We start from the raw sequence: 27,649 nt of genomic DNA on the forward strand, positions 1-27,649 counted from the left end.
ACGTGCTCTGGGGAACCCTCTTTGTTCCATTAGATGCCGGTTTCTGAAGACAGGACAATTTTCTGAGTGGCTAGTTAACAAACTGAGGGGTTTCTGTGGGTTTTGTATTCCAGGTGTCTCTCCTGTTTGCAGGTGGAATTTCCTGTGAATTTCTCCAGAATCCAAACTCTGTCTTTTTCTCTCTCCCCTCTCATGATGTCACATTTTTGGTGAAATAGTAAATGAAAATCTCTTGCATTTCCAACACCAGCCAGCAACATTTCATACCATGTAAAACTTGCAGATATTTATCATTCTTTCCTTGTTTCATCCCAATAGCATTACTTGTATCTCACATTGTTTTTGTTTTTGTTTTCTGGGGGAGCCCTCAGGTGCCCACCACCCCATCCGCACTTGGCCTTGGACAGGCTGGGCAGCACTGTGGGATCAGGCCAGCAGCAGTTCCTGCTTCCTTTGCTTTTCTGCTCTCCATAAAGCTCATGAGTTCAAAGCCAGCCTTAATAATGGTGCACATGTTTTTCTGGATAAATGAACAGAAGATGACCTAAAAAAGGGAGTTTGTCTGCATAACACCATTATCAGGCAGGGTGGTTTGCTACCGGGGAGATCTGGTTGCAGCTTTTGAGGTCGTGTTTCAAGGCTTGCCTCTTTTCTTTCCCCCCTCACAGTAAAAATGATGTAATATATTAAATTAAGTGGTAACAATGTATGAAGCTGTGGTTATCATAAAATATTTACATCCCTGGAGTGTTATAAACACACAGTGGAGCCCTAATTAACCATAGGTAGTCTACAATTATCCCCTGGTACTTACCCTAATTGGAATTGGCTCGTTATGGGGAACAGAATAGAATTTGTTTTCTGTTTAGTACTGAAAAACAGAGTTGGCAATTAACTAAAAGCAGCAGCCACTTCATCTGACTTAAAAACATTAAATTGTCCTCTCAGAGCCTGTCACTGTTCCCACAATCTGAGCAGTTTCACAAACAAAACCAACAATCAGGCACAATTTCCAAGGCATGCTTACTTTCTAAACCTCGCCTCCATGTCAGCACTGTCAATGAATTGGGTGATTAATAACTGCGAAACACAAGAGTTGATACAGGAACTAGAAGGGCTATCCAAAGCACTTGGAGATGCACAGGTCATCTGCTCTGGGAACCTATTAGAGGCATTGTGGGAGCAGAAAGAGGGAATGCATTTTTTTTTTATTATTATTATTTTTTCTAATTATTATTTAGCAGTGGAGGTGGAGAAGCTCTCTGTCTCACTAAAGCATTGCAAGCAATATTTCTGGTCAGGCCTCTCCTCCACGAGCTGTCAGAATGTCCTAAGTGTACGAGGGGCACATCTGGGCTGTTGGCAAGGGAGTGATCCTGCCACTGTGGGGCTGCAGCTGTGGGCACGTGGCAGTCACCCTCAGTGCCCCTGATAGCAAGACAGTGTGATGCTTGTGGCTGGTCGCGGGGGCTGGATCTGTGCAATAATCAGAGTTCAGCCAAGGCACAGGAAGGTACCTGGCTGCCTTCCCAAGCATTTCCAAAGGCAAGGGACAGCCAGGCTTGTTCACACTGAGCTGACAACACCAGCATCACGGGCAGGTATGATCCTGAACTGCAGACAAGAGGTGGCTTCTGTGCCAGGCTGATCCCTGCTGTGCCCAGGCATGTGCTGCTGCTGCTGCCCAGCTGAGCAAAAGTGCTGCTGTCCCCAAACGCCCAAATGCCCTTCACCCCTCAGCCTGCCTTCCCCAGCAGTGTCCTGCTCCCTTACAGCCACCAGTGGAGGCAACCCAGCTCATTTCATGGTCCAGTTATAGGAGGCAGGCTATCTCTCTAGAGGATTTCATGTTGACTGAGTGGGATAGGAAGAAATTATACACACAGTTATCCCAGCAGACCTGAGGAGGTGGATTTTTTTGGCTGGGAGCAGAGGTGAGCTGCTCAGGGAGCAGAGGCAGCCTTACCTGGGGCTGCTGCTGGCAGGGCAGGGTCTGAAATTGCAGCCGGAGAGGAATTACGCAGCCACCACCACTGCGAGGAATCTCCCATTTCTAATTTTATTCTCCTAGCTGCTTGTAAATGTCAAGAAAAATTAAACTGAAAAAGAAGTGTGGTGTGCTACAAAGTCCTGTCATAAAAATGTATCTTCTAAGTTATAAATTAATGATTTGTTTTCTCCATCTGGTTTGCCTGATACAAATAGGAACAGCTTGGTTTTGCTGAGAGTGGAAATGCCTCTGCTGAAATGATCTTGTGGAAATGGGAAGATACAAGAAAACACTCAAGTAGCCTGTAGCAGTCTGCATACTGCTGCAAACAGAAGGAAAGTGCACAAAGCGAAACATGACTTGGATGAGAAACACATCTCGCATGCTGTTATTGATTACCCCCTGTAATACAATGTGTCCTCAGCTGCTAAGTGTGCGGCTTTTTCCACAGTTCACCAAAACCCGCTCTTCTGACCTTCCTCCTAAAAGCATGACCTGCCTACCTTTCTGTGACTGTCAGTGTTGTTGGCTCCTCAGGCCATTTTTCCAGTGCCCTTTTTATTTTTCCCATTATTTTCCCCAGCTGCCACCTCCACAGATAAAACTGGTATTGCCAGTTATGCACGACGTTAACTCTGAAAAGTGAAAAAAAGGAGAAGCTGGAGATATGCCTGAGCAGTATTTCTACATTACTTTCAAATGAAATACATTTTTATCCTTTGGAAACAGAAGACAAGGTGGCTCTTGGCCAGAGGAGTAAGGTAGGTCCTGTACATATAGCTGTAAGGATATCTTTGCTTACTGTAAAAATCAAGTTTATCTAAATCCCTTTTCTCTGTTTTCCAGATATCCCCAAGTTGGATATTACCAAACTTTGGCTGCTGGATGCCAGCTGTTTACTTGCCTGGAAAAGGAGGTAGAACTACTGCACAGGAAGGTCATACATGTATGTGCAATTTCCTACATCTGATGGTGGTTTTCATGGGACCTCTGGATTGGCAGGAGGGGAAGAATGTTGTTCTAATGAGCTTTGAGTCCTACCATAATGTTTGGTCCTTCTCCAGCCTCTAACCAAGGTATCTTGTGACTTCGGTTCTTAGGGCTGAGACAGGTGGAGGCATACCAGGGAAAGAGGAGGTTTTGGGAAACATATAGGCAAGACATATAAGCAGTCTGCAAGAAAGACAGGGAGAGACTCTTTACTAGGGTGTGTAGTGTTAAGACAAGGGCTAACTGTTTTAAATTAAAAAGGAGTAGGTATAGGTTAGATGTAAAGAAAACATTCTTCACTGTGAGGGTGGTGAGGCACTGGCACAGGTTGCCCAGAGAGGCTGTTGATGCCCCATCCCTGGAAGTGTTCAAGGCCAGGTTGGATGGGGCTTTGGGCAACCTGGCTCAGTGGAAGGTGTCCCTGCATGTGGCAGGAGGGATGGAACTAGGTGGTCTTTAAGGTCCCTTCCAATCCAAACCGTTCTGTGATTCTCAGACCTAAATGGAGAAAGTACATAAAAGGGCAACTTTTTGAGTGTTTTGAAAACTCTATGAGTCATGGAGTGTATCAAAAAATGATGTCTTCCTTTCACACAAATATTATCAAAAATTTATTAAAAATATGAATATGCATGCCAAAATATACCTTTCATTTTTCTCCACCTCTTTTTCTACTCTCTGTATTGGTCCTTGTCTAAAGCAGCTTAGTTTCTGCAGTCTTTTCTTTGTCAAACTCATCTTTTGCTCCCAAACAACTTCCAGCAGATCTCAGCGCAGCGTGACCGGCACATCTTACCCCGGTCAGTTTCCCCAGGGGATGGAGTCCCTGGCCAGGAAGCTTCATTGCCAAAGGGATCTGCAAAGTGATCTGCCAAATCAGTCCTCATCTGTTGTGTTGTCTGAGATGTCTATGTTTTTATGAAGCAGCCAGTTCACTTAGTGAGTCTCTATTTTTAGGTCTATGCTAGCAGCCCTTAGGAAATTATATTGAAGTTGAAAATGAGAGGATGTCCAGCAAGGTGAAAGCCTCCACAGACAAAATGGTGTTGTCTTCCTGGTCTGTACTCCCACAGGGACTGCAAACACATTTGTGTGCATTGTCACAAGGGCCTAAAAAACAAATTTTGGGCTAGTCCGGTCATCTTGATATACTGTGTTGTGCCATATCAACATAACCAGCCTGTCTTCCTCCCTCCCTCCCTCCGTCCCTCCCTCCCTCCCTCCCTTCCTTCCTTCCTTCCTTCCTTCCTTCCTTCCTTCCTTCCTTCCTTCCTTCCTTCCTTCCTTCCTTCCTTTCTTCCTTCCTTCCTTCCTTCCTTCCTTCCTTCCTTCGTTCCTTCCTTCCTTCCTTCCTTCCTTCCTTCCTTCCTTCCTTCCTTTTTTATTTGCTTCGAAATAAACATAACTGCTTAATAATTGACAAAGTGACATTTAGGTTTCACTTTTTATTTCCAAATGTAAACACATGTTTCAGTTCTCTAGTCTAGTAAATAATGTTATATTTTTATGGGATTAGACACCTTGTTAAAACATTTTAGATGTTACCACTGTTTTCCCATTTTTCCTTAAGTTATTCATTTGTTCCAGCACTCCTTCTTTTGGCAAGAACCTCACTTGCATAAGCTGTTGGATCAGCTTTTCACTGATTATGAACTAAGTCATTTTTTTGCCTCAGCAAAAAGAAAGAGCTGAGTAAAAGAGTTTTTAGTTTAGAAATATTTGTCCTCCTTCAGGATTTTGGGTGCCCATTAACTCCAGCAGGGGAGCTTAGCACTTTGCAGCATTGGCTTGCTAAACCAGAGATGCTCCTCTAACCTTGTCCAGCTTCCAGGGAGCTGTGCTGCTGCTGCTGCTGCAGTGTCATTGCATTTGTCCTCTGTTCCTCTCTCTCTGCTTTTCTGATTTTTTTTTTTTTTTTTTTCTATAAGCAAAGACATTGTTTTTCTTGGAATGAGCTGCAGAACCTACTCCTCCCTCCACCACAAGCATCCTACCAGACACAATACAGATGGTTTCTCAAAAGTATACTTTTTAGGGGCAAGTGATGTACTGTTAATCACTAGTGGGTGTTTTAGGTGAATCAAAGCCAACCTGATGAGTGAGTGATGCCTAGTAGGTGAATTTCTTGATTCTTTTGTTAGCTGTTAGCTGACATTGCTTGCAGCTACTCCATTTTCTCTTTGGTTGTGTAGAGTATTAGGGCAACTTGTACCCAACAATAAAAATATTTATTAAAATTGTAACACCACAATAGGTTAGACCTTTTTACCTGGTTGGAATTCATTTTAAAGCAGCACAATATGCTGGAAAATGCAGTCCTCTGCAACAGATACTGCAGCAAAGTAAACCTTGAAGTACTCCTCAAAGGTCTCATCAATTCCTCTTACAGAGTGTGTTGAATGTAATGACAGAGAGAAGCGATTCACATTGGTTGTCTCACAGACCTCAAACTTAACTGTACAGGTGGCTCTGTGGGGTTTTGTAACACTTCTGTTCACCTTGTTAGATACAGGTTCCAGACAGAAAATCTGAATTCTGTGAGAGTCCATGTAATAACCCTGTGTCCTTGAAGCTAGGTTGAGTTCCATCTTTAAGCTCTCAGGGAACATTTGTTTCATGCTTTCATTTTCAGGAGATTTCAATGCTAAGGTAAACTTGATTCCAGGCTTCAGACACCCTTTATAAGGATCCAGCCTACAAGGCAGGAGGCTAACACTTTGGATCCGATCCTTTCTTGTCCACTAGCTTACAAAAGCTTATAAAAAGTATATGACATAAAAATATCAGGCATCCAAACAGGTAAACATTCAAGAAGTGAAAAATAGGATTCCTAAAAGAACACAGGTGTCTAACTTCTCTTGGAGTGAATCACTCTGAATGCTTGCTGATCAAACTACAGGGGCTCAGCTCCCAAAAACTGCATGAAAGGCATCAAAACTTTAGCTCTGTCCTCTTGCAAATACAGATAAGATTTTTTTTTTTTTTTTCTTAAAAAAGTGAGAATACTTTTGCTGGAGTTTTTCACTGAGACAAAGATTTATATACACAGTTCCAAACAACACCCCCTTTTCAGTTGCCTACCATTGCTCCATCCAGTTAGCTGACTTTTCAAGAAGTTTAACGATTAAGACATACTTTATTTTGAAACTCCTTTACTTTTGTCAAGTCTTGGTCACAAATGCAGTGTTGTAAAAGGCATCTGGTTGATATGATTCAGAAAGCATTTTACAAAACCACTTGGCTCGGTGGAGAGAATTGATTCTTTGTCAGCAAGTGATTGACAGTCCAAACCCACATAATCTAAAAGGAGATGCAGAGACAGGATCTGGCAGTCCACCACAACAGACCTCTTGCGTTAGCAAAGCCGTGATGTGCAGGAATCACGCACTGGGCTCACTGATGGGGGCAGGCATTTAATCAAATGATGAAGGCATGCGATGAGTGTGCCAGACAACGCAATGAAGATGGCAGAGGGAAACCGTGTACTGTGGGAGAGGCTGTTGCTGGAGCATCTGTCTTTGAGCTGTGCCTGTCCTCAGCTGTGGCACAGGCCCCCTGCCCAGGGAAGCCAGGCACCAGGCACAGCTGTTCCAAGGCCCTGGCCAGTGGGTGTGAAATGGAGTACAGAAACTAAGCTTGTGACCATGTGTAGGACTTGATGGGTCTGGCACTACCTCAAGCAGATGTCCCTGGTCCTTGTTTCTGGGGGCTGAGTTGGAAAACAGCATCAAGACTGAGCACAGCAAGCATGGCCAAGTCCTGTAGATGTCGATTTATACTGCTGGAGTCTTCACCAGAACGTTCATCTTGGACAACTATTCAGAAACTGGGATGAATCACATTACCAGTGCTAAGCACTGAATCACGCACCTATCAAATCTGTCAGCAACAAAATTTATAGGTAAAAAATAAGACGGTACACCTCTTTAAAGTGTTGGCACCATTTTATCAGGATAAGTGGTTGGATCTTACAACTGTGTGAGCTTTCCAAAGTGTTAATTTAATTGCACAGCCACCTTCTTATCTAATTTGCCTCTAGCAGGATCTTAAAAATGATTTAAACTTCAAAGACGATACTAATCCCACATGCACAAAGATACTTGGAAAAACTATTTCTTTGAAATGTAACTGATTACAAATGAGTGTTGATTGCTGGTGCCTTCCTTGCAGCATTAGCTTTTCTGTGGGCATGGTGTGCTTTTGTAATTTGTCAACTGCTACCACTATTTAGGATCAGTTAAGCTTTCTCACACTAATTAAAAACTATAATTAAATAACCAAAAAATCCCTCACTATGACTCAGTCTCAGAGTGTGCATCTGGCCCTTGTTTGAGACAGAGGGTAAAAAAAAACCAAAGTTATGACTGAAATTTCCGGGATGTTTTCTTTTGATTATCCCATAAAGGCACTCTGTTGAAATGGCAATGGCTGGAAAATAAAAAAGAGAGACAGACATCTTTCACTGAGGTGGAAAGGACTGTGGTAAACATTTCTGCTTAGATTGCATTTTGATCTCAGAATGTAGTACAGGACTAATAGATCATGAACAGAAGGAGCAAAATAAAATATTATTTTAAAATACCTTTTAATTGCAGGTCAGTGAAAGTACTGGTGAATATTATTTTAAAAAGAGTCCTCTCCTTGAAGAGTAGTGTACTCTACTCTCACTCTTCCATATTGACACAAAATGATCGTTGGAAAACAGATTTACTCTTGCAAGAGGTTATCACTGCATTTAATAGCCATACGTTGATATATTTTTCAAAAGTTAGGCTATAGCTTCGGAGTGCATTGGGGAAAGAAAGAACTGTTTATGCTTAGGCATTAATGTATTGCACAAGATCTATCTCTACTAATTGCATTTGGCCACTTTTATGTTGTTTTAGTGACCACATAAAACAGAAGGGTAGGATACCTCAACTTCTGTCTCCTGATGAAGATGACATACTTACTGTAGCTAAAGCTTTCTAACAATTAAACTGTCCTGATTGTAACATAAAGACGAGACATATTTCCTCATAACTCTCCATCTAGATGCCATGAGTGCTGTTCAAGCAACATTTGTTGAACAGCTGTGTCTAGAAAGAAAAGTGAGCTAGTGAAATGTATTTTTTAAATTGATACAGATTTCAGTGGATTGCTGTTTGGAGTTATTTCTGGAGAAAAACTTTTCTGAGTGAAAAAATTATCACTTCAAATGCACTCTGTTTTTCTACAAAAAAGAGGTCCAAAATGGTGTTTACTGAAATGAAAATTTGGAGTCACATGAAGTAAGTTTTTGAAGAAGGGAATCTTTTGTTAGAACTGCTGACTTTAGAGATTAATTTAGCTTGAAAAGAAAACAAAAACAAATCTATGGTCTTTTCCATGATAGAAATCCACTCTTTATGTCCTCAAGATTCTAGTTCCTGTTAAGGTAGATCTTTTTATCTGGTTTATCTTGGTCAAAACAAAGTGGTAGTTGTTGTTTTGTTTATTCCCCTTTCATTTTTATCTATGCTTTAAGCATGCTAAATTGAAAAACATAGCTCCCCTACTGAGAGACTGTGATCTTACTTGTGAAATCAGCCCTTCCAGAGACAATACAGCAATATTTAAACTGCAGCTGAAACCTAAGAATCAATGGTCCTGTGAAAGCCAGAATCAGTTATCAACCAGGTGTGGAATGGTCTGTTTGCTTCCTAAGGCACAGATCTCCCACTGTCTGTTTAAATGTGTACCATGCAAGGCTGTAGATACTTTAATAGAATAATAAATGCCTCATTTCTCTTTCCTCTTCCCCAAGACCACTAGTAGTGACAATCCATGTAGTAGTGACAGATTTGGCCTTCAATACACAGTAAAAACAGATAAAACCTCCCTCAGGCACCCTAAAGGCTAGATCTTGACCTGGCAGCTTAGCTTCCCAGCCAGGAAAGCAAATAAGGGGACAGGAATCACGGAATCACAATAATGCTGGATGGTAAAGAGCGCTGGTGGTCCTGAAACCCAGCCTCCCACTCAGAGCAGGAGTACCACTAGTGCCAGAAAAGATCTGACATTGCTTTGTCCAAATTTATCATGAAGGACAGAGATATCAACACCTATTTGGATATCCTGACCCAGTACTGCACTTTCAACTAATCTTCCTAATGCCCAACTTGATTCTCCTGACCAGCAAGTTCTGACTGTTGCCCTTGGTCAAATTTTCTGTTTCACAATATGAAGAGGAATTTGCTCCATCATCTCTGTAATTGACCTCCAAGTAGGCTGTCATTACAGTGTTCCTTAACCTCTTCTATGCCATGCTGAATTGTCCATGCTCCACGTGGGGTCCCTCCCACGGGATGCTGTCCTTCCTGAACTGAGACTGAAGGGGCTTAGGCAGCAGCTCTTCAAGCACTGCTCCCACATGGCTCTGTACCATGGGGTCCATCCATCCCCCAGGAGCACAGATCCAGCACAGGTCCCCCACAAGTGGCAGCTCCCCCCAGGCCCCCTGCTCCTGTGTGGGCTCCTCTCCACGGACTGCAGCTCTGGCCCGGGGCCTGCTCCTGCGGGGGCTCTCCATGGGCCGCAGCTTCCTCCAGGCCACATCCACGTGCTCCACCGGGGGCTCCTCCACGGGCTGCAGTGTGGAGATCTGCTCCATGTGGGACCCATGGGCTGCAGGGGGACAGCCTGCTCCACCAGGGGCCTCTCCACAGGCTGCAGGGGAACTGCTGCTGCGTGCCTGGAGCACCTCCTGCCCTCCTGCTGCACTGGGGTCTGTGGGGTCTGCAGGGCTCATTCTCACTCCTCTCTCCCAGCTGCTATCACACAGCAGTTTTTACCCCTTTATTAAAACTGCTCTCCCAGAGGCCCAAGCAGTGTTGCTCCCTGGCTTGCCTCGGGGCAGTGGCAGCTCCCTTTTGGAGCTGGCTGGAGCTGGCAGCCTTAGAAATGTCTCTGCATGGATCTGAGCTCCAGGCAAATCTGCTTCAGCACTGAATCTGCTGGGATGATAGGTCTGTCTGGCAGAGAGGTTCTTCTGCTTCCTACAGCATGGTAACTAACTGGGCTGTAACACTTGACAAATTATTCTCTTAGTTTTGGTTCTGATCTGATGACAGAAATGTCTAGCCCCAACCATCCCCTGAGCAGGACTTGTTCCTTTTCTGTTGCAAATGGGCAACAAATGTGGGAAGGAAGCCTTCCTTCTGCGGACAGGAGTTTCCAACTTCCCCTGTCTTGAGAATCTGTGTCCTTTCTTGCCTCAGTCACATCAACCTTCTTGTCCTCTGTTCTCTGGGAAACAGGAAGCCAGACGAGTTCAGTCTGCTTGGCTGCATGGTCTCTCGCTTGGCGCGGAAACCCTGTTTACCTCTGACCTCCTGGCATGGTTCACTTGTGAACATTAGAACCACCTCATGCTGCTCCTCCCATGCTGTCAACTAGAAAAATAGAGAACTTGACATTTCCTCCAACTATCTGTGGAATATCTGAATATTTACTTCTGTGTAGACTTATGAGAAGAAACATGTTCTGAGGTTGATCCGTTCCCTTCCTCCCATGCAGGTAGCAAAAAGTTAGAGAAGGGGAAGACCAGAGCAAAACTCTTCTGGAATGGTAATAGACACAGGGAATCTTGTAAGCACGGTCTGGAGTCCCCTGAATGAGATCTGTAAATATTGTCTTTTATTTATTTATGTATTTATTTATTATTTTTTTATTTTATTATTTTTTATTTTATTATTATTATTTTAGATCTGAAAGCAGTTAATTGCAAGGTTGACTTCCTTCTAAGAGTCAGGTTGACTTCCTTCTAAGAGTCAGATACAGCCACTTCTCCACCATTCCTATGCTCCATCAGGCAGGAGTAGCTACACTTAGAAAGGAAAAACTGTGATACAATAGTGGAAAAAGGGGGGGTTGACAAGGGGTGTGCATTACATCTAAATATTGTGTTATATGAGAGATTTACTTTATGAAGTGGGATTTCTGTTTCCAAGTTATAAAACCATAAAAAGTTATTAGAAAAAGCAAAGCTGGTTACAGCAGCTTCAGAGGAATATTAGCTTATTTATGTCTGTGGGTGGGGAGAGGTGAAGTGCCTCTTGTCCTTGCTATCACCATTTTTCAGAGGGACCATTCCTTTCTGGACTTTCTGAGCCCAACTGCAGCATGTTGTTCAATCATCTGAAGGTTCACAGTGCCAAGGACAAGTTAAAGCAAGAGCATGCTGGTGCATCTGGATCCTAGTGAGAGCACCATGGTCTGATAGGTTCGGTGCATGTCTTTGCTTCTGGAAATGGAGGAGCAGGTGGGTTGTGTCTTGTCCCCACTGTAAGGTTGAAGATTTAGCTGAGAAACCCATGTTTCACTGAAATGAAAAACAGCTACATCTGAATCATGCAGCACAGTGTCATCTGGAGATGCCAGCTCATGCCATGACATATTCTGTCCATACTAGTCTCCACCAGACTCATTAGCTCAGGCATGGCCAACCTATACTACCAAAGCCGAGTTTACTTGTGCTAACTTGGGATAAGTCTCTTTTTTATGCCTTAGTAGAGCAGGTACGCATATCCTCTATTATTTTTTTTGTGTGTATGGATCTCTGATAGCATTCAGTAAGACCACCCACTCCTGTCTCCCAGTGAATGTTAGCAGCTTCATATTTTAGTTGAAAGTCAGAATTCAGGATAAAAGGAAGCCATAAATAGTCAGGGTATGGAATTTCTTTGAGCAGCCCATTCAGTCTTCTGCTATGGAGTTTTTGCAGTTTTGCTAGATATATCTTTAGGTTTTGGTTGCTTGTTTCTCAAAATCTCTGTACCAATTGAACCAGTCCACTAATATATTCCATTTACTCAGTTTACTCTGAGTTATCTACCTTTGCAGCTGGATCAAAAGTTGGCTAAAATCTCTTCACCCATATATTGAAATTATATGACTCTTTCTTTAAAAGTGACCTCTGGCATCTTATCATTTAAAAAGTTTGTATATATATTACATGTTTTAAATTTCTGCTAATGTTCTGCTATCCAGGTTATTTGGATAACTCATTAAGTATGCCTGTTTGTGAGTGTGCTGGACTATCACTGATAGTCATAGAAATACTAGATAGACATAGATGAAATAGATTATCTCTGCAGCCTAATTTTTGGCTGGAGTGCTATGCTGAAGCGGTGACTGAGGTAAGAGGACAATTTGAGTAAGATTCAAATATTAGATATTTGCAGTCCAGACAAGTACATCTCACCAAAGGTCCTTTGAAGCTATAGACACTGTATCATTCATGTTGTATAGGGTGGAAGAGGTTGTGCACTGGAAGCACCCAGGGCTGTGCAGGTATAGACATTTGCATTTAATAAGATGAGTACGAACCTTGGCAACCATGGAAACTGAAGTCACAGAAAGATTTCACTTGGTCCTGTTTTCACTACTGACAAAGTGGGCGAGGAGGGCCTGTACAGGAGAAGGTACTTTCTGCTTCTCGTAAGTGGTTAGGTCTGTGTTTGAAGGGTGTTGGATATTAAGTACCCAAATTACAAAAGAAACAATGAATGATGTTTAATGCTCATAGTGTCTGAATTTCAACAAAGGAGGGATGACCTAAGGGTTGGGATGAGCGCTGGAGGTGCTTTCTGCTGCCTGCTATACTGTAGGCAGCTGCCACATCAGCTCAGCAGTCAATAGGATTTGCAGACATTTATAAGGACTGGTGTGGCTGATATTTTTTTTTTTCTTTTTTTCTTTTTAATAGGACTGTGAAGTGTGAATTATTTTTATCATCTCTCTCACTCTTAGTACAGAATCCAGTCAAGGACCTCTGTGAATCTGACTGCTTACTTCTGAGGGGAGGTTGCCCTTGTAGATGCATGGCTAAAGGCACAATGTAAGGGGTGGAGTGACACATGCATTTGTACATAGCACCTATCCATTATAGGTGTGGAAAGACTGCAGGATCTGCGTTAGCACTCAGGCTACAACAGCAGTTTCCTGCTGCCAAAGCGTGCTCTCTCTTGCCCCAGACAGAGCTCCGGAGCACTCTGCTCATGAGCTGAGAAGATAAGCATTTGAATGAAGAATCCTCTTGGTTATCCAGTCCCCAAACTCCTAACTGAGTAAGTTCAAAACCAGTTACTTATTTTTTTTCTTCTAAATAAAGCTTTTCCCTGTTTCTCAGGAAAACAGGAGGTGATTTCATCTTAACATAACATTTAAGATGAGATAGTGTCAAAAGCTGTAATCTTGCATGTCCCCTTTAATACATAACGTCCTGATTATAGTGGCCCTGAAAAATTAACAAGTATTCAAATAAACCCTAACTGAAAAGGATGCAAGGCCACCATTATCCAGCCTGTGTGACTCATTAAAGTGAAGGGTGAAGAGCAGAGCAGAGCTGCATTAATCACTTGGTTCTGCTACAGGAAGAAAAGGATTAATATGATACTTTATTTACAACATACCATATGCAGAGTTAGCTGATAGCTGCACAGAGGCTCTAGGGATACTGCTGATGAAGGAACTTCCCACTTCTAAATTATCTTTGTGAAGTCTTTAGTCAAATTTTGTTTTAGACTTTGCGTTTAGCTTGATAATAATCCACAATCTTTCTGATATAAAATAAAAACTTCATTTCTTGTTTCATGTCTTCTTCCCTCCCTGAATATTAGCATATGAGAAAAACTCACATAAGTTTGTAAAGATAGTTTCATGAATAGCTGTTGTAAGGCCAAAAGAGGAAAAAAAATACCAACACCAGCTTCAAGAGGTTGAAGACACATTTTTAGAGCAAGTTTTTGGTGATGAGGTACCTTGAAGATGCTCTTACAGAAATCAGATGATATTTGCTTAGTTCTCATACTATAGGATGCTGTGTTATTAGAAAGAAAAAGAACAAATAGGTGAAGTGAAACTCTTCTTTCTTAGCCTTTCTGAAGAATACTTCAAATCAGAAAAAAAAAAAAAGAAAAAAAAAAGAAAAAAAAAAAAGAAATGGAACAGAAGACCACAGGGTTATCAAAACATAACAAAAGTAGCATGTATGATGATAGGTGGTCCTGTTGCATTTGGTGTTCTTACTGATTTCAGGAATGACTGACTGACATCTGATGAGCCACTCTCACAATTGGGTTTATAGCAGATGGTACAAAAGCTCCCTGATGGGAAACTTGGTCAGGATTCAGAGCAAAACATCTGGCAGAAAACTACCAACAGGCATAAATGTTATAAATTACCATACAAAAGAAAGTACCTGGTCCAGAGTAAGACTTACTGATTATAGTCCTTATGCATTTCTGAGGATTGCAGAGAAGATGATTAAACCCTTGGATTGTGTTGGACAAAGGCTCTCGTTGCAAAGCACTCTTCAAAAGTGAGGCAGCAGAGAAAATCTCAGATGTGGTTGATACTGCAAAATCCAAAACACAGAAGAAAAGAGACATCGTGCAGGAAAAAGTGGGGAATTCAAAGTTGATATTACAAAAAACAACATATGGAGCCTCATATGCTATGGCAAACACCATAAACTGAGGCATGGGTTGGCATTTGGAAAAATTTTAATGTAGTTTGATTATTGTTGTTGTTTTTAGCTGGGGAGAGCCTCTTCCGGGAGTCAGCTGGGACTGATTACTGTATATGTTAACTAGTTCAGAGCAGCTAGACCTGAAACACTTGTGGAACAGACCTCTGCTAGGCTCCCTGGCTTAGGATGATAGCTGGATTTCCTGTGGTAGAAACCACAGAAGGATTCCCAATCTGAAATTGCTGTATCTTGACTGGAGAGTGTTTGGATTTGTCCATATGCAGCCATTCTCACCTTCAATAAATCAGTAGAAGGCACAGTTTTAAGATTAGACAGCAAGTTCCCATCAGTGTGGTCCAAGCGTTTTCTTTTGGTGATGTCAGCAAGATTTTCAATTAGCATCAATTGAGGTAGTGGGACCTGTGATGTGGAAAGATAATTTTTGATTACAATCATGCAGAAAATTGGTCTTTTAGCTTCTAATGTGCTTTTATTTAAAATTAACTCTTAAACTTTCCTGAGCATGTTGTAACAAAAAAATAAAAACTCTAGATTTGTACAAAGTCTTCAAAATTGGCAGTAGTGTACACATGCTAAGCTATTAACATTCAGTGATATCAATAGAACTAATATTATGGTTAGAGATATATAAATACGCAAGGCCAAGGTCTTATTCTTTATTATGTCATAACTATGGAATAATGCATAGATGAGTGGTAGGACTGACCTCACCAGTGAGCTGTAAAATATATTCCTTAGAGAGGTCAGATGTAAAAAATAATAAAAAAATCTGTTCATCACCTTTCTTGGGTTAACAAAACTTGGCTGAACTTTGACAGGCTTTCAATTCCATATTGATGATATATTCTTCTTTCCAAGGATGGATATGTTTGGGAAAAGATCAATGCCTAATTCTGAAGAGAAGTAATGGTCATGGTGAGCTGAACATATTTATCAGATTATAAGTACCTTTTTTACTTTCTGACCCACAGGAGGTAATCAACAACTTTCTCCATACTCATGTTCTTCCATAGCTCCTCTGCTGTCTCCAACTTTTTGTTTCAGGTATAACTGTTCAATAAGTAATATAAACTTAGAGTCTTATTCTCTGTTTACATTTAGCTTTGAAAATTCCTTCTGCTACTTCAGACCTGAACAAGGTCTTGTGTGCCTGAAAGCTCATTTATTTTCTCAGTGATGTAAAATGGATCTCATAAAGTAAATGACTGTCTTTCATTTTTGTCTTTCCAATAAGACAGCATCTTTAACCAATTCATCTGAACTTCTCTGAATTTTTTTAACATATTCTGAACTAACATCTACTTACAAAAAAAATCTAGGGTAACTTTTATAGGGTCATTATAGGATGACTTTTCCTACTATGCAGAATTACTGAAACTCAGAAGTATGATTGCATAATACACCTCTCACTTTAAGAGCTGCAAATTATTTGGTCATTTAACTTTATTTATCAAGAAGTTACGTTCATGTTGGGAAGCAAAATTCTGTTTTAGCAGAATTACTAACCCAAACCCAAGACACTAAAAGAAGTATGTTTTGATAAAACATAAAATTTTATTAACATTTCTTTCTCCCTTAATGCAACCTTCATTGAACCAGAATTGTAAACACTAAAATACTCTGCATAGATCAGTCTCATGCTATCTGAACCGGCCAAACCAAAAAGCTATGAATATTTTTTTTAAAATAAAATAATAAATAATAATAAATATATATTTAATCCCATTTTCCTACTTTTTTTTTTTTTTTTTTTTTTTACATTTCTCCTCTTGCATTTGCAACTGCAGCATTCTAGCTCTTTCAAACTCTGTGAATAAACAAAAATCAGGAAGTCAGATATCTATATATTCCTCATATACATACTCTGTGGGAACACTCCTATTGAATTCCTACTTTGTCATGAGGAAGCATTTATAACCTGTATTATTTATTTGAGATACAAACATGTCTTAGATAATGAACACAAGTGCAGAGGGACATAATGTCAACAAAAAGTGCCCAAAACATTTACATAAACTGTCATTTGAGGTTTTGTAACATGCAGATGTAACTGTTAAGGATAATAGAAATACCTGTCATTTTAGCTGTCAACACATCTTGGCAATTTTATCCAGTTGCCCTTTGGGTGCCCTCTTTGCTTTGGTTCTTTGACTAGTCTTGCCTTACCACCTTTCACAAGGCAAAGTTAATGGCCGTGATCATTCCATTCTACTGACTTCACATATTCATTCTGACTCAACTTCTTCTCTGACTCACAATCTATTTCTATTTCCATAATCATGAGTATATGTGAGACATCCTGGGCTAATGAGAAATGGCACAGACATCAAAATGTGTTATTCATACCTATGTGAGTAATCCCCACACGTTCTTTGGTACATGTGTATTGACTTGATAGAACCTTCATTTCCTGCCTCTTTCCATTTATTAATACAAATGACTTGGTGAACCTTCTTCTGCAGTAATATGGATGATTCCTCTTTTGTTCTTATGTCAGAAAGAAACCCCACAACATACTAGGATTGTCTCTTCAGCCATTTCATTTTATTATTACTATTACCTAGGAAAAGAGAAACAACAACAACAAATCTTTAGAAGTTCTTATAAATGATTAAACTTTACAGAGGAGCAAGTAATTAAATCATCATATTAAAGTGTCTTCAGGCTTCTTTGTATTCTCTCTCCTGCGGACAACAACTCTCCGGTGCAGGGGTTTCCATTCTCAACAAGCAGAGGCTGAAGCAGTTCAACATAACTTAAGAATTAGAAGTTACATGTGCATTTTTGGCCTTTGCCACAACATACTGTAAAATATGTATGGAGAATGTCACACCAAAAAATAATATATGTATCTGGAAGTAAATTATTTGCTTAAGCTGTAGATCTGGTACATCCTGAGGGACACATTTTAGTGATAATATATGTTACTGTAAGGTGAATTCAGTAGATGACTTTAGAAGATGGACCTGCTGGAAATACTGAGGGTTTTGGGTGAAAAGTCTACTGTACATACAAAATCTACCTACTGTATTATCTAAATAAGATGTAAAATTGCAGGGGAAAGCTTGAGTAAACTCTACGAAATTCCTGAGCTATCTCCAAAATCCACAAAACAAACAAAGTATCAAAGGCAAGAATACAGATTTCTATACTAGCACCTGTGAGCAGAGGGGAAAGAAGAGAAGCCCACAAAATAATCATGACATTATCTATTACTTTAAGCATGACAATAGGGTAACTTTATTTATCTATCTATCTCTTTATTTATTTATAGTGGAACTTTATAACATATAAATATAAAAAACTTGGAGATATCTACTTATGTGAATATTCTACTATTGCTGCTTTTATAAATAGATATTAATTAAAAAAAAAAAAGTGACCTTTTAGATAACTTCTAGGAGGTCACAGATTTAGTGGTTATTGAGAAACTGCAGGGTTAACTCTTGGAGTTCTTACTGGGTACACAGAAATGTGGCAACAACTCTACAACAATTGCTTGATATTTATGAAGAACATTGATAAAACGTTTTGTGTGCTCTACAATGTTAATACACTCAAATTAACTTAATAATCACATGCAGTAACTCAAATTTTTACCACAGATGATACTCAGAAAATATTGGGAACAAAGAAATCTTGAAATGAATAACAGATCTAATGTTCAGCCTGTCTTGAAAATGGCACAGTCTGTCTCTCCCAAATTTCTGATGGAGGGGGATGTAAATCCTGAAATGTAATTTAAAATACCAAGTTAGTCAGAATTAGAGGAAAATCTGGATTTGGGTATCATAATAAGTGCAGAGGATTTGTTATTTCAGTATTACTGCTCTCCATTATGTTGTCAGGGACAAATATATAATATGTTCTGAAGAGATATGTTCCCTCTAGTCACTACACAACTGTACTAAGCACAGGCTCCCAAAGCCTTCCTTGTAGGAGGGTTGAGTCCATTTGGACACAGTGGAGATGACACATCTGGTAAATGGGTGTGATGCTCTGATTTTCCAGCTCCAAGTGGGTGGATCATAGAGTGTCACTCTTGGGTGTAGTGGTGGAGAGGGGTGGGAAGGAAGCCCAAAAAGAACTTGATGGGGCCATTCCTTCACTGTAATGCTAGTGAAGTGACATCACAAGGCAAATATTATAGCAAGACATGATCTTGGCTTGGTTGTTTCCATCCTCCCTGGTTTCATTGCAAAACATTTATTTTCTGGAAGTGGGTTTTCTTTTTTTTTCCTTCCTTCCTTCCTTCCTTCCTTCCTTCCTTCCTTCCTTCCTTCCTTCCTTCCTTCCTTCCTTCCTTCCTTCCTTCCTTCCTTCCTTCCTTCCTTCCTTCCTTCCTTCCTTCCTTCCTTCCTTCCTTCCTTCCTTCCTTCCTTCCATCACTACTGCAGTTAAAATTAATATTAATTACCATCCACTGCAGGATAGTACTTTGTTTTGCTAAAAATTAATACTAAACAGGAGGTGAATAGATATTTTTTCTCTTCTGGAATGTGAGCAGTTTTTCCCGCTGGTATGCCACTTCCAATTTGCCATTTGCCAATACTATATTTTACAACAGCTGTACAATCTGTACAGGCAGAAAATTTTGTGTTAAGACTGCTGTACTTTAAGGTGACCATGCATTAACAACTGCCAGCAGCTTACTTTTCAGAAAACATTTTAAATAAAAGGGATCAGTGAGCATATATGCAATCAATACTTAAATATACTGGGCATTCTACCACACTTATGAGTAATTTTATGGATTAGCTGAACAATATGGAGATTAAAGTTTAAACCTTGTCATTTTTATATGCAACATACTTACATTTTGTGGGAGAACAATGTGAAATATGAGATGTTTGTACTGGTAACTGAATACGTGCTAAACACTTGAGTATTCCAGATTTATTCTGACTCATTCTAATTTGTACATTCTCTGCAGACCTTCTAATCCACCCAGTAAAAAGATCAGAGATTATAGATATCTGGGTAATTGAACTAAACTCAAATGATTCCTCTGGCTTCAGGAACATTTCTTGCATTTCTCACACTGGAATTTCAATTTTCTTGTTGTGAAATCATCTTGTTGGAAAAACCACACAACACCACAACAAACAAAAACAACTGCAAGAGCTAGATTAAAGAGATTCTCCTATCTGTGCTTTTCACCACATATTAAGGTTGATACTCTGGTGCCCAGATCAAGACTTAAAGGACTCTAATCCCATTATAGCTGTTTTTGTGCACACATTGGCCTGAAAGTCTCTATGATGTGGTAGACAATGCTCTTCATGCCTGTGCCCGTGTGTTAGCACATCTGCTCACACCCTCCCCACATGGAGTCCATCTGCTTTGCTCAGGCCTCTGGCTGCAGGCACTGCTCCACCCATGACCTTGGTGACCAGCCCATGACCTCTCCTACCTCTGCCCAGATCCTTGTATTTGCTCCCATGGCCCCAAGGCAGCTGCTGGGAGTCGTCGGTTCTCAGCTGTCCCCAGTGCACTTATATATCTGCTGCCAGGAGAAAAATTTCCCACCCTACTCGGGCTGCTTACTTGCACATCCCTTTTAGGAGGAAGATTCAGAGGCTGACAGCCTTCCCAAGTGGTCTTTTTATAATAATTCACAGCATGGTTGAGATTTGAAGGGACCTCTGGAGGTCATCTGGTCTAACCTCCCTGACAAAATTAATTAGTACAGGACTTGCACTGCTGCAATCTTCTTTCAAACTTTGGGGTACAGGTAGCTTCATAAACTATTTGTATACAAATGCTGTGTGCTGTGTGTGGAATTAAAGCTGTCCCAAGGCAGAAGCTCTGAAGAAGAGCTGGCGTTGAGATGTGGGCTTGCTTCTGACATTAACCAGGACATTGTTCACTTCACTCTATTTCAATATCATAGAATCATAACTTCATAGATTGGTTTCGATTGGAAGGGATCTTAAAGATCACCCAGTTCCAACCCCCCTGCCATGGGCAGGGATACCTCCCACAAGATCGGGTTGCCCAAAGCCCCATCCAGCCTGGCCTTGAGCACTTCCAGTGATGGGGCATCCACAGCTTCTCTGGGCAGCCTGTGCCAGTGCCTCACCACCCACTGAGTCAAGAATTTCTTCTGAATAACTAATCTAAATTTACCCTCTTTTAGTTTAAAGCCATTCCCTCTTGTCCTACCACTACACTTCCTAGAAAAGGGTCCCTCCCCAACTTACATATAGCCCCCCTTGAGGTACTTGAGAGTTGTTTTAAAGTCTGCCCAGAGCCTTCTCTTCTCCAGGCTGAACAACCCCAACTTTCTCAGCCCTTCTTCATAGGAGAGGTGTTCCAGCCCCTTGATCATCCTTGTGGCCCTCCTCTGGAATCACTCCAACAGGTCCATGTCCTTCTTGTGCTGGGGGCCCTAGAGCTGAACTCTAGATGGGGTCTCACGAGAGCAGAGCAGAGGAGGAAAATCACCTCCCTCAACTTGCTAGTTATGCATCTTTTGATACAGCCCAGGATATGGTTGGCATTCTGGGCTGCAAGCACACATTGCTGTCTCATGTCAAGCTTCTTGTCAACCAACACCCCCTGGTTCTTCTCATCAGGGCTGCATTTTCTGCCCAGCCTGTATTTGTGCTTGGGTTTGCCCTGGCCAGATACAGGACCTTGCACTTGGCCTTGTTGAACTTCACAAGATTTGCGCAGACCTACCTCTCCAGCCTGTCCAGGTCCATCTGGATGGCATCCCTTCCCTCCAATGTGTTGACCAAACCACACAGCTTTGCATCATCAGCAAACTTGCTGAGGGTGCACTCGATCCCACTGTCCATGTCTCCAACAAAGATATTAAAACAGTGCTGGTCACAATACTGACTCATGAAGTCCATCACTTGTTACTGATCTCCACTTGAGTCGCTGACTGCAACTCTTTGAGTGCAACTGTACAGCCAATTCCTTACCCACTGGTAAGGTCCAACGGTTGCATCCATGTCTTTCCAATTTAGAGACAAGGTTGTCATATGGGACAGTGTCAAATGCTTTGCACAAATCCAGGTAGATGATGTCAGTTGCTTTTCCTCTATCCACCGATGCTGTAAGCCTGTTGTAGAAGGACATCAGATTGTCAGGCAGGACCTGCCCTTGGTGAAGCCATACTGCCTGTCAACAATCACCTCCTTATTTTCCATGTGGCTTAGCATAGATTCCAGGAGAATCTGCTCTACAATTTTACCAGGCAAAGAGGTGAGACTGACAGTCCTGTGTCTCCCCAGGTCTTCCTTTTTAAAAATGAGTGTATGTTTCCTATCTTCCAGTCAGTGGGAACTTCACTGAACTGCCATGACTTCTCAAATATGATGAACAATGGCTTAGCAACTACATTAGCCAATTCCCCCAGGACCTGCGGATGCATCTCACCATGTCGCATGGACCTGTGCACCTTCAGGTTTCTTAGCTGGTCTTGAACCTGATCTTCTCTTACAGTGGGCAGTTTTTCATTCTTTCAGTTGCTGCCTTTGCCTTCGGGGGCTTGGGTTGTGTGGCTAGAGCTCTTGCCAGTGAAGTCTGAGGCAAAAAAGGCATTGAGTACCATATTTTATTTAATCTTTGATAACATGAAAATAGCATGACGAAGATGCTTATATGGTGCCTGTGGCTTTGCAGAGGAGTCTGGTAGCCAGTTCTCAGAGGAACTTAATTGCTGATTTTCTCTCAGCAATGATGACCTACTTTGAGTGATTGCATGGGCTGTAAACTTAAGCCCCAGTGTCCTGTTACTTTAGCTCCAATACCTCTATGCTTTTTGGCTGAAAGACAAACCTTCATATGGAGTAGGTCACTGATAAATGCACTGCTTTAATGGGGCAGAAATAATGTTTGTTGTAAAAATTATGTTAGACTGTGACATCAGTATTTGGGAGGGTAATAATTATAAAAGGGCCATGTGAGAAATGATCTCAGCAAGTAGATAACACCTCAGAAAATGACCAGATTTGTTGTGTCTTAAGACAAAACTTACCTAAAAGACATAATGGCTTTTAATGATATAGAAAAGCTGACCTTGACAGAAATTGCACATCAAAACAAACAAAAAAATAGTTCTGTGGAAATACCCTTAAAAATGCTTGTTGTATTATTGAAATTCCATAGTAAGCTGGGGATTACCAGAAAAGATTTCTGGACATAGGTCAAGTCTTTGCAGATATATACTATTGGTCATTAATGAAAAACATAGCTGTTATGAAACAGCACAGTGATGTTTTGACTGAAATGCCATGATATTAGAAGCTCAGATGCCTTCCAGCCCTTTTTGATCAGTATTTACTGAAGACATGCATTTTAATATATATATTTCTTTAGAAACTACTCACATTGCATAGGGCAGGTTTCCTGCCCAAATGAACTGCTGGAAAAGTACGTTTCAACTTCTGGAAACAGTCATGTCCCATTGTCTTTGCCTGCATTTTTTAATAGGTTTTGAAAAATGCTTTCTGATTATCCTGTTATGTGGGTCTCTCAAGCTCATAGCATATTTGTCACTAGACATCTCAAAGACACTGTGACTCGCCTGTCATAATTTGTTGTTGTTGTTGTTGTTCCACTCCTGCAATTTCCAACAAAAAACATTAATTAACTGAAGGCAGAGTTCATTATTCTAGGATTTCATTCCTAGGTCAGCATGCTCTTGTAAGCTCTTAAATTGCTCAGTATAGTAGGCTGTCAAGATTACATACACACATAAGAAATCAGGGACCTGTCCATTGGCATCTCTGATTATAGTTATAATTTCCTCATTTGAAAGAACATGTGAGAGATACATGTTTTCCAAATTATATGCTTATAAATCTGAATGGGCCTTTGGGCTGTGAATAACAGTGGACATCTCATATATTCCAGGGAAGTACTTGTATTCCAGGTACACAGCTTCTGAAACCTTTTAAAATCTTCCTTCTGTTTCATTTCACTTCTGCCCATCTCACCAAAGACAGCAGCCATCACATCATATACACATGTGTAACTGTACTGTTGCCTTTGCTACATTTTGTATTTCATGGCAGACATTCATTCTCAGGAGACCTGCTTTCATTGGTTTCATATTCTGAATGTCTTGAAAGGAGCTATGGTTGAAAGAAGGGTTAACAACCTAGATTCAACGTGATACTCCAGTATACCAGTTTGCTAGTGTACTGGAGTATCCAGCATTTCTTTGAAATAATGTACATTTACCTTTTCACTAGTATTTCTTTATTTTGGACAGAAATTTGCAAGGAGCTTTAGTATTAATGAAGATCAGATAGTCATTCTTTTTGGAAAAAACACAGTATGATTGTGCTGCATCTGTTATCTGAAGTAAAACAGAAGTCAGAATTTTAATAGAGAGGATACACTAGCATGTCTCTCTTTTCAGTGCAAAATGAATCCAAGGTACTGTTACAAACTACACTGATGAGAGCATGGTCTTCTCTCTGTTCAGAGAGACTTATCAGACTGTTAATGTCCATGGAAAGCAACTATCAGGCAACACAGAAAACTAAACATTTCCTCCTAATCTTGATGATGATATAGATTTGGTGCACAAATAACTGACTTTCGGTATGCTGGGGTATGGATAAAGAAGACATCCATATGAAAGAATATTGAAGAATTCAGCAGTAGGGTAATATTTTTTAACTAATATTTGGTGCCAAACACAGGAACTCTCACTGTAAAATAATGGGAGGCAGAGAATCATTAACCAAGTGGTTATAACCGAAAAAGAAAACAGATTGGACTGAATGGATGTGAGTAGAGGAACACATCTTCCTCAAATTGTTGTCTGCAATGTAGGTAAAAAACACATGCTGACAGAAGACCTGCTATCTAATTAAACAAGCCCATGCAAAAAAAAAAAAAAAAAAAAAAAGAAGCAAAGAGCAATCACCTACTCTAGAAATGTTCTTTGTGAGCACTTATTTTCAGATAAGATCATCACTGCCAATGTACTGTTTACTCTCTGTTTTTGGTATTTGAGTGTTGTAGAACTAGAGCCGGAAGAAGGTCATCCCCAGTTCTGTAATCACATTAGTCTTGGTAACTTATTTGAAAACTTTAAATGAAAAATTTCCTCTGACCAACGGAGAAAAGCCATTGACAAAATTGTCTGATATAATGTATTATTTGTAATGATCCTGTCTCAGCATTATCCACAGATCTTGCATGCAAGTGAGTGTAGAATATTGCATTGTTTTGCTTCAATAGCAAAGAAGAAAAAAAGATGTCTCTCCCAGAATACACTGGAGTTATTTTGTTCATTCAAATATTTTCTGAAGCAGGCTTCTGAAAGCACACAGTCTCCAAAGGATCACCACACTTTGCCTTAGCTATATCCAACACAGAAGTCATCACCTTAGTCATCTCATAACTTGCCATCATAATGCAGGATAAATTCAGCAGTCTTGATGGGACTTACAATAATGGCAAAGTGTGAAAGAAGCATTCTAAATTCCAAATATTTTGGTTTATCTTTGAGCTGATATGTGATCCTTTGAGAGCTACTTGTATTACCCAAACTTTGATTTTGCATTTTATAATCTTAATAGTGTCTATGCTTGCTTTGACTGCTGTGTTGTGACCACAGAAGTGGTATGCCAATGAGACAGGTCCTCTTTTAATGTTAGTCAACTTTTAAAGAACACTAAAAAGCCAGAAAAAAAAGCCAGCTGAATCCCCTGCTTGCTGGGTTTTGAAATTCCCCTGGGACATTACCTTCTCACTGACAAGCTTCTGTACTGTGCAGCTAAAGTTTGGAAATGTTTCTCCAAGTGCTGTGCAAACTATGAGACAGTAACTCAAAATTTTGAAGACAGAAATGTCAATCTCAATTTTTAAAGGTTCAAATCAAAGTAATGGCATGACCTTTGACAATCTGAGATACCAATATTATTTCCAAGAATATATAACAATTTGATAAACAGAACCTGGAGTACATTGTTGATAAGGAGCGTAGGCAAGCTCTCAATGTAGGTAGTGAGAATCAATTCAGTTCTCTCCCCTGGCACGGGCTTCTTTTTTCTCAACCATCGCCTCTGCCTTGGCTTACTAACTTCCCCTTGGGACGGTTGACTGCAGCAGGTGGGAAAGCAGTAACACTTTCTTATAGAAGAAAATCTCCTTTGCAGCCATGACTGGCAACTTGTCTTTCCCCAGCTGCTTTGTACATTAAATGAGCAGAAGGGATGAGCAGAAACATAAGAGATGCTGCATTTGTTGTTGAATAATTGCTTACTTTCTTTAACAGTCCCAGACTGGGAGTCTTCTAGAGAGATAAATGATTGTGTCAGCCATGTAGAGCTTGGTTTAAGAGAGAAGGAAACCTGTGAAGCTAGAAGATAAAGGAATATGAGCTAAGAAAATCACCATCTTTCTCCTGGTTGTGGTGAAAAAGGGCAGAATTTATCACAATATTTACCTAAAGGAAATATTTATGTAGCACCAAATTTGAGGGCCAAAAGAAATAAACAGAAAAGACACATGAAACAAAAGCAGAAAATGTCTTTTCAGCCATATCTTCCTTGTACTGCTAAGCACATAAATACAGTAAACATGTTGATGTGTATTTCAAGTAGATCCTCATTACTGCAAAGGAGACAGCGGGGAAAAGAAATCAGTCAAAAAGATCAAACTCCATGACAGGAGTAAAACCACTCCTACAGAAAAAACTCTAAAGGTAGATAAGAGTGTAAATATTCTATAGCTCTCTTCAAGTCTTCAAGGAAATGGAGGGGGAAGCATGTGTAAAAATAATCAAACCAGCCAATGTTTCACAGCCGCAATGTCTGAGCCATTTTTTTTTTTTTTTTTTTTTTTTTTATTTTTTCCTTTCACATGTATGCAAATTGCAAAGCAGAGGCATCTCTGCCTTGCCTGCACAACAGGCTTCCAGATGGGTGACTTGTGTAACACCAAGTCAAGGTCCCAGACTTGCAGAGGAAATACAAGAATAAACCAAGACCAAGAGAGGAGAGGAAGTGTGAGGGTAGCCAAGAACATCCGCTCTATTGCTGAGATACTCAACCCCTCGTTGCTTTGTGACCCTTATTACAACTGACACAGGCAGAAGACAAGGAAACATGATGGACTCCATCAAAGTCACACTCTTCTAACTGCTTAAGCAAGTTTTCTCTTTTTCCTTGCTAATAACAGTAGGATAGTGAAACTCCTCTATGGTATGAAGGAATCTTCGTGATACTTTTGGGATTAAGCTTGTTTCTTCTTCTTTCTTTTGTTCTTTCGTTCTTTCGTTCTTTCGTTCTTTCTTTCATTCATTCGTTCGTTCATTCGTTCGTTTGTTCTTTCGTTCGTTCTTCCATTCGTTCTTTTGTTCTTTCTTTTTTTTTCTTCTTCTTTTTATTCACTCCCTTCTGCATCCTTCATAATTTCATTTCTCTGTCCTTGTTGCGTGACTCCACAGTCTCCATTGTTTCTGTCTGCCACTGCTTTCCCAGTTGGAAGATTTTCAGTGAAATAAGGGAAGGATGATATTGTGAACGCACGTTCGTGTCTTTCTTTTTCTCTACTAGATGTGAGAATACTTTTTACTGATAGCTGCCCAACTGGCAGTTTTGGTGTCTCCTCATTCTTTATTTGTGTATGTGGTACTTCATGTGCAACTCAGTGATAGCACTGTGGTAGCTGACTAAAATACTTACTAAATACTGGCTATATAGATAAAGACTCATGCAGTCTGAAACCACTTCTGAATGATCTGCATCACTATTTTCTACAGGAGGCACTTTACTTAATTACTTTGATAGAAGATCAGGGAATCCTACACAGTGATGACTTTCTTCAGTCTGATGTCTTGCTGACACTTCTTAATCCATTCAAAACAGGCTAATCTGGAAAATATAACTTATACTGTGAGAGACAATAAAACATATTTTCTGCATCTTGAATCTTTTGTTCAAGCTCTGTCTCATCTGTCAATGTCTTTTCTGATATGCAGATATGAGAGTTTTAAATTTCCTTGGTCTTAACAAATTATTACATTCACTCATACGGTAATTGAAGCTCCTATTTGCAGATACAAGGAAACTCACATTTAGTTGATTATCTGTCAGGACATCTATGATATATATGCGTCCCCACATCCCAAGATTTTTGCTCTCCATTTTATGTGCATATCTTAGATTCCATGCTCAGTGGTT

General features: G+C 40.4%; 1 long non-coding RNA gene across 1 annotated transcript in view; it reads left to right on the forward strand.

The window, feature by feature from the left end:
- Positions 1-27,393, forward strand: part of LOC311444325 — a 70,821-nt gene extending 43,428 nt beyond the window's left edge. The window contains exons 2-4 of the long non-coding RNA XR_014697817.1: positions 2,574-2,751; positions 2,837-2,936; positions 26,350-27,393. This is a non-coding gene — a long non-coding RNA (uncharacterized lncRNA). The remainder of the gene's footprint in view (positions 1-2,573; positions 2,752-2,836; positions 2,937-26,349) is intronic.
- Positions 27,394-27,649: the final 256 nt, after the last annotated feature.

The sequence above is a fragment of the Aythya ferina genome, assembly GCF_964211825.1.
Source record: "Aythya ferina genome assembly, chromosome: 1".
NCBI classification, from domain to species: domain Eukaryota; kingdom Metazoa; phylum Chordata; class Aves; order Anseriformes; family Anatidae; genus Aythya; species Aythya ferina.